The 8269-nt window shown below is 30.4% G+C and overlaps 1 long non-coding RNA gene across 1 annotated transcript; it reads left to right on the top strand.

Annotated features, from left to right (window-relative positions):
* Nucleotides 1–2012: 2012 nt before the first annotated feature.
* LOC126926136 (uncharacterized) lies at nt 2013–7049 on the top strand. The gene is made up of 3 exons (XR_007714319.1): nt 2013–2184; nt 2503–5801; nt 6186–7049. It is a non-coding gene; the product is annotated as an uncharacterized LOC126926136 (long non-coding RNA).
* The last annotated feature ends 1220 nt before the right edge of the window (nt 7050–8269 follow it).

The raw sequence follows: 8269 nt of genomic DNA, 5'->3' as shown, positions 1-8269 counted from the left end.
TATGCTGTATATTGCATTAATTAGGTATAACAATTCATTTAGTCTTTGAAGCGATGCCGATATTTATTTTTGTACAAAACTCAGTATAGCAAACTGCTTCTCGGCTTACAAAGAACAATGAACCAATACATGTCTGGGCATCATATATATTTAGTGCATCTCATTAAAGCTTCATTACAATTTTCTTGCATTAAAGTCTTTCATTGATTTTGATTAATTACACTACTTGTATATTCGTCTAATACTTTAGTCAATTTTTAATTTCGCTTCTTTATTTTCATTTTCATTTTAGTTGGAAAATAGTTAAAAAATTATTGTTGACTAAAGTAATGGTAATGCGTTTATTTCTTTTGCCTTTTGGTTTTTGAAAGGAGGATTTACAAATTGATTCCTAACAATTAATAGAATATCATAAATTGGATCACAAATTTAAACAAATTTTCATACCTATCAAATTTAACATATATCTTCAAAATTCAACTCATCTCCACTCGACACCGAGAATACATTATAACCGCACTACGTTTTCACATTGCTTCCTTCTGTTAATAATCTCTCTTACCCACTCCACTCCTTCTCCTGAGCTCCTCAATATTTCAGCAACTGCCTTTATAGTTCTTGTCATACCGCTGCAATCCCCTATTAAATGTTCCATCGTTTCTTTATTTCCAGTGCATAAACCACAATTGTTTTCTTCGTCCTTTTTCCAATATCTATTTCTCCTTTCTTCATTACCGCATTTGAACCTTGCTATTAATTTTTGATCTCCTCCGCCGTATTCCATCGTCAGATACTTTGGAATGTCTTCAGCAGCTTAACGCTTTGTATCTTTGATTCTATTTACTTTTCATTATTTTTTCACATTGTCCTTGTTTCGATTTTCATTATCTGCGATTTTTAAGACAATATTTCTTTATTCTCTGCGTCCTGATTTCCTTTACTTCTTCCATCGCTATCCCGTTTTTCATATAGTACCGCTCTCTTTCTTGATTTCCATCTTCATCTTTTGCTGTATTCTTTTTCTTTTACTTGTCTCCAACATTCTGTTACTATTTCCTTTCCGTTTTCTCTTCCGCCTTTTTCTTCGTATTTTTGTGCTCCTTCCCGTGTTTCTAACCTGATCTTCTGTATCTTCGCTTCCTCCAAGATAATATAATTATCGACTAAAGTTTCACTTTTTAAAGCCACTTGCTGTTTAATACTATTTTAAGTGTTCGATAAATGACATTTATTCTTTCTAAATAATTTTTTGAGAATGGGAATTGTAATAAGAATACTCTTAAAAGCAAAGGACATTGCAAATTCTTGAGCAGGAGTGTACATTGTAAGAATTATGCAAAATCATAAATGTAAAACTTACTTATGTAAACATGAAACGTGCTACAGTGGAATGCAATAAAAGGTAGTGCAATATGCTATTTATAACATTTCCATATTACGCTTTTATCTCTTGTAAACATGTGAATTAGCAGATGTACTCGTACAATTATTATGCATAAATTACAATTTTCAGGCAAATACTCAAATTAACGATCATTCATTTATCCACTTAATTGTTCCAACTACAGTCTTCTTATTTTCGATACATTTCCTACAAATTCTCCGTAAATTCTACATTCAAAAACATAGATACATAAATTTTATTTCCAAGAACGTAACAATTTCTAGAAACTAAAATTCGTGGCAAGTTGTTAATATACTCCAATGTATATATGTATTCGTATTAATTAATATTTCATTTGACTATTTACACGATTTTAGAAACGTTAAGAAAACGAAGTATGCAACATTCAAATAGCAGAAAAAAAAGACCGAGTCCGATTATCGGAGCCCATACACTAACGTACGTTGAACGAATCCATAATGTTCGCACATCAAAGCCAACGTTGCTTCAGCACTTGCCTCGCAACTATAGTTCGTCTCTCGGAAGCTCAGACTTAATTGAGTTTATTAATTATTGATCAGGTGTAACAAGATTAGCTCGCTTGCACGCTTCGAGGGACAGTGAGCCATTAACTGTCGCTACTGGAGTAGCACGCTCCTGAATTAGGCATCACCGTCTTAAGACTCGATATTCATTTGGCATTATCGTGAAATGCTAGCAAACAACTGAGAGAGTCGATGGAAATTCGGGTCACACCAGTAACATTAATAACATTGGAAAATAGCAGAAATAATAAAAAGGTTAGTAATAATATAAATTCGCGTCAGAATAATAAATTCAGTAAAATAGCGAGGCCAATAAAAACGAGTAAAAAATATAAATCGGCGTAGGAATAATAAAATTAACAATAATAAAATCGTTAGATTAATAAAAATAAGTAAAGATATCATTCAATTGAGAAACAAATTATTAATGACAACTAATAATATTAAAAACACGAATTGTTAATATATTAACGTTATTACGGTTTATTTGAAGAGCGTGTTTGTTTTCAAACAATTCAAATTATTCGAAATTCCTTTTATTCGATCGATGAAATTGACAATTTTCGATTATAGGAAACTGGCAACAGAAACAAATGGGAAAGACAAATCTTCAGGAAAATAAAGAAGCAACAAAAAGGAGTAGACACAAATATAAAAACTATAGATAAAACTAGGAAAAATTGTAATGTAGGAAAAGAAGTTGGTAAATTTTCCATTGAAACTAGGGGACGAATTTATTTTAATCGTTTTATTATTTGAAAAGGATTTATCTAGAATTTCTAGTCATTAACATTTTTAAATAATTTATTTATATGATTTGGACATAATTTTCGTTCTCATTGTTCTCTTCGTTGTCCTCGTGAGGTATTAAAATTGTAATATTTGTTTGAATATTACTATATTGCATGTAAAATGAAAATATGTAATATCACCCTCTGTCATCTCATAATCAGTTTTCGTTGTCATTAAATGCCTCGTTGTTAAATGTTTTTCATATTAAAGATAATCAGAAAATTTATACAATAAATGAAAATAATTACTTAATTAACCAAAAATACCGTAACGGTATATCACATCATGTTGAATCTGAATAATTAATTCTGAGTGAAGCATGAAAAGATTTCCTGCTAAATGGCTGCAACCTGTGTAAAATCGATGAACAATTCTCAAAGTAATTATTACGAATATACAATAAACTGCTTACTTTACTGGTTGCATAGCAAGCTTCTGAGAGTACTTTAGTGGAATAACACTCTACATACAAATAGAGGCAATAGTTACACGTAGCACTTTCAAGAGTACAATTCAAACTCCGGAACGCCGATTTTTATGTTGAAGATAGTCCTTGAAAAAATATTTGATAGGTATTTTTTTTATTGGAAATCATAAAAGGGTGAAAACAGTCCACAAAGTTGAGGATTGAAATTACACGTACCGTTTCAAATATATATGGAACAGTTTAAATAATATAGAGTCACTTGTTTTAATAATATATTAAATACTAGAACTTCTCGGTAATTTTTTTATACTAATCTACTCTTTGAATACTACCCTATTTTCGTATGAAATTTCATATGTAACTATCGACGAAAATAAAGGATACATTTTTGGAATTAGAGAAATGAAAGAGAAAATAATTTATTTATGTAAAAATATTTGATTCGTCCCTTGTTTTAATATTTTGTATTTTGACAGTACGAATACACTGGACCATTCAATGTAACAATTACTGTATTTATATATATAATACAAATATGAATGTATTATATTTTTTTCTGAATTTCCATCTATTGATCTCGATCAGTTGAATGATGCACTTTTTATGGATAACGTGTTAAAAATCTCATAGTAAACCGAATTAATAGTCATTTACAATCATTCAACTGTGCCTGTATCGACCGTGTACGATATAAATGGTTACCGAATAAAGAGTTGATCTCTATTTGCCTTTAAAGAAACAAGGCGTGAAATATCGAAAAATTTTTAACGGCGCCAGCTGCACTCGCCGTACTTCAATTCCTGGGCGTTTTATCGGCAATTTTTATTTTTAACGAGAGACTGGCGCTTCGGCACAGTCGACTCTTTCGATCGGTGACCGTAATGAGAGGCGTTCGAAATAGAGAACGTGCTAAAATGGAACGAGGAAGTCGATAACTCGTGAGACATCCTCCAGGACAATGATTTTCGTTTTTATGACACTCGTTGTGCCGATTCAAACAACGAGACAATATATGAAAGAGACTGGCATTTTCATGATGTCTCTTGTGCCGGAAGAAATAAATCTGAAACTTTAGATACAGTAAAACGTTACGCTATAGAAATAACATCCCATGGAATGAGAATAAGAAATCATGACATGATCACAATTTTTTGACCATTATCTAGAATTAAGAATTTACGATACGATTGTATACGAACCCTATTTTGCGTTTAGGCTAGAATATAAAAAAGAATTTGTTTGTGAGATCAATTTCAGCGAGATAGATTATTTTTGTAATCATTTAGTATGATAGTTTCTTTGCGATTTGGTAGTAATTCAGTGTGCATATTTTATACAAGATACGTTAATTAATCGAACTGTGAGAACTCTATAAAAAATGACTGATTATTCGTTTTTTACATTTCCATAACGTACTTATCAAAATTATGAAAATTATTGAATATTATTCATTAAAATAGCATTTGCCAATAGTGTTTGTAAAATACGTGGATAAAATTGTAAAAAATTGTATTTGGTCAAAATGATCACTAATGGGTTTTTACGTAAATACGATGAAATACCTGATATTTTAGTTTTGATAACTAACTGAAGTATGTATCGTATTATGCACCAGTTATTCGATTAAATAAATTCTCAAGGCGAAAGTAAAAGTATAGAAGCGATAACTTGATGCTAGTGGTACAGGCGCGATATAGGTCTAGTAGAATATTTATCAGTAACTCCATTTTTTCCTTGTGTCTAGAAAAACCGATAGCAACATCTCTTTACTACAAAATTCTTATGCTATTACACAATAAAAGTTGATAAAAATAGACAGAAATGAACGAACGAAACGTTCGTTGTGTGAAATTGAATTACAAGTTGCCAGCATTTAGTGCACACTAAATTTAATAATAAACTAAATGAAATTTTCTCCATAAAAAATTATGAATTATTCTAATCGATAAGAAATTATGAAATCATAAAGGAGAACCTATAATTTGCAACTTGCCAATTCACAAATATTGTTAATTGGCGAGTTATTGCATAAGATGGCCCAAATAGTAAAATGATAATGAATCACTAATAAATTCAACAAATTTGTCATATTTTCCTTGTAATAAGATAAATTCTAATTTGTGCGTTATCTTGTGTTAACATATTTTCACATTTCTCATGATTCTTCTTTTTCCTCTTTTCTTTGGTCACCGACGAGCGGCAATGACATTTCATTTCCACGTCAGACAATCTCCACGCCGGTCGGCGCTGTGTTTTCAATTAAAAAAGTCAAATAAACTCCGTAAACGAGCAAACAAAGAAGACCAAAGGGGCAGGGGAGGAAACAGAAAAGTGTGAATCTCTCAGAGACGGAAGAAGCGATAGAGAGTGGGCGGCAACAAAAAAAAAAAGAAAAAAAAAAGAAAAAAAGGTAAAGGAAATCCAGAAGAGAAATAGAGGTTGTAGAAGCGCGAATCAAATAAGGGAAACAATAGGACAGAATCAAAGAATGTTGGGCGAGAAAATGACAGGAGGCTAGAATGGGAGGAAAGAGATCGAATTAATTGCTAGCACCATCCTTTCTTTACGATATAGTAAAACACAATCAACGGAATGTTTCGAAACTTGAAACAATGCTGTCTACTCGGCGCCGTGCACAACGAATCTGTTCGAGGTAACGATTTAAAGTTCTTTAACCACTATCAATCCGGAAAAGCATGCTGAATGCACTGGCAGCCGATTTATGGGATCGACTTGCTTTTATTGTCGTTGGAATTCGAATTTCTCATACAGAAAGGGATTTATCTTTAGTCGATGAAACGAGAATTTCTCGATTGATGAACGATTTTTGTATTATCTTCTAACTGATACGAGTATTATGCTTAGATGTAATTGATCGCGATGAAAATTATTTCTAAATTCATTGTCAGTGGATATTATTGTTAAGAATTGAAAAATGTATAAAAATCTAATTGCGTTCAATTTTGTTATCTTTCGATTAATGATATTATGTTTCTATAACTATTGAATTGATCGATTATGTTTTTGTACATCGTAGATAATACCAATGTAAGAGGCAACTTTAATATCAATTTCCAAGAGAACGGTTCATTTGCGACTCATCGTTTCTTTGAGATTTTAGTTGTTCACGACGAGTACTACGCGATGCAATAAACAAACATTTAACCGTGGAATTCCAAGTCAATTTTACACTTTTTTATCGGATCACCAACGACCCGAGGATGTAGAATCATCTGTCAAAGTCAGGACATATAATTCTTTTACCGCTCTGTACATCGCCTTTGCCTTCAGAGAATTATTAAAATAAAGACTATGTACGTGACGAATAAATTAATTACGAGAGACAGACACAGGGAGAGATATGGAAAAGTTTAAACAAATCTCTAAGGGTTCAGTACTCATTACGAGCACACAAGTAGTCATCGGTTAAAGGTTTACAAATTGCTTGATTTTAAAGTGCTGCGCATTTTTCTGATATTAAATATTCATGTAATTTATTAACATCTCATAAAATATTCTTCCAGTAATTGTGTGAGCCTTAAGACATGACGTGTCATTAATTAAATTTATTAACTGCATTAAAGTTAAGACCGTGAATTTCAGAATAAACTGCACGATCGATACTATCAATTATTACGAAAAATCGAACAGGTGAGGCATATTGGATAAATTAGATAGCCAGTTTAACCAGTAAAATATTACATGCTGTAAGGACGCATCAATTGTTGGATAAGGCAATTTTTCTGATGTCTTCTAATTTATGATTACAAACAAACTTGTATTTTACGTACTATGTCTTAAACTATAAAATAATATAATTTATAGCAGCGTGTATTACGATAAAAATTACCATAACATTTAGTAAATAGTACTTGCTAAAGATAGATTACTTTAATTTGATATTAATTAAATAATGTCACTCTATTTTAAATTCCTTAATTTGAAAAATTGATATGAAATGGTCGAGTCACGGTTTCATAAAGTTTTAACGATATCCACATATATTATTTTGCTTTGTCAGACCAAATTAGTGAAAATGGTAACACATTTATATAGAGTTTAATAAATATAAATTTAAAATTATCTATTCTACCTTATTAATATAGAAACTATTATCATCATATGTCTAATTTAGATGGAATTGAGACACCCGGAAATTTCTAAGGAAACTGACATTTTAACTATTCGCATTAATCGTATGTATTTAATAGTGTACTTTTAGCGAATTTAACATACACGCTGTACTTCAACAGATATTATATTTTATACATACTCGTTATTTCAAATTAAAATTATCAATAAATGTACCCAGTGATTATTTACTATTTAATAAATATAAATTTTTTTAATATGTTTCGTTACACATGATAATGTTTCGATTATTTTTTTCAAACTAAGAGTAATTTTAAAATACCAAAGGCTGTCAGTACATTTGTTTTACCTACTTTCTGACTAATCGTTTGTTACGGTACAAATATTTTTGTTTCTTTCTTACATCATTATATAAAATGTTTCCGTCGCATTCTTTTGTCATTATGAATGTTAAAATAACAGAGAAAGCAAACGCTTTTGTAAACCTCTTCAACTCGTTTGCAACGAAATCATGTTCGTTAGTAGACAAGATTTTATGTGTTTTCATAAAGGACAGTGATAAAACACGCAAAAGTTTCAAGTTACAACCAAGTTTAAAGTAAAAAATTATCATCTTGTGAAATTAACAACTCGTCCCGTTAGACATAATATGTTTATTCACTTTTGCTACAAATATAGATAATTTTGGAGCTACAGCTGCATTAATTGTATCAAAATTGAAAAAAATTGTTAGTACAAAACAAAATAATCCATCGAAACTGGAGATTATATATGCTCAAATGTTTTAAAGCAACTTAATAAATTTTTATTTAAGAACAAAGTCAAATCTAAAACCTTCCAAATATTTTCATTAAAAATCCGTAAATTATTATTTATTTAAACAAGCCGTTGTAGTATTTCAAATTTTATCCATAAGAATATTAAACTATATTGTTAAAATTTATTACTTTATTCCTATTTTCATTTTTTATTTATAGAGATAAGGCGATATAATTAGATAAAGAGAGAATATAATTATATAAAGAGGTA

Source organism: Bombus affinis, chromosome 1, assembly GCF_024516045.1.
Source record: "Bombus affinis isolate iyBomAffi1 chromosome 1, iyBomAffi1.2, whole genome shotgun sequence".
Classification (NCBI taxonomy): domain Eukaryota; kingdom Metazoa; phylum Arthropoda; class Insecta; order Hymenoptera; family Apidae; genus Bombus; species Bombus affinis.
The sequence above is the reverse complement of the archived record's forward strand: the minus strand, read 5'-3'. Positions and strand labels throughout refer to the sequence as shown.